Consider the following 266-nt stretch of genomic DNA (forward strand, 5'->3'; position numbering starts at 1 on the left):
AGCACTTGGGAGGCAGAGGCAGGTGGATTTCTGAGTTCGAGGCCAGCCTGGTCTACAGAGTGAGTTCCAGGACAGCCAGGGCTACATAGAGAAACCCTGTCTCGAAAAACAAAGAAAAAAAAGAACTCACTTTACACGAGTAAAGTATAGACTCACAAGGACAAGCTAAACATGGCACAAACATGCTTTTCACAGAGGCAGGTAAGCCAGTACCAGTAGCCAGCTGTATACCTGAGGGAAGCTCACTCGTATCTGTTACACCCGAG

Source organism: Mus caroli, chromosome 1, assembly GCF_900094665.2.
Source record: "Mus caroli chromosome 1, CAROLI_EIJ_v1.1, whole genome shotgun sequence".
NCBI classification, from domain to species: Eukaryota; Metazoa; Chordata; class Mammalia; order Rodentia; family Muridae; genus Mus; species Mus caroli.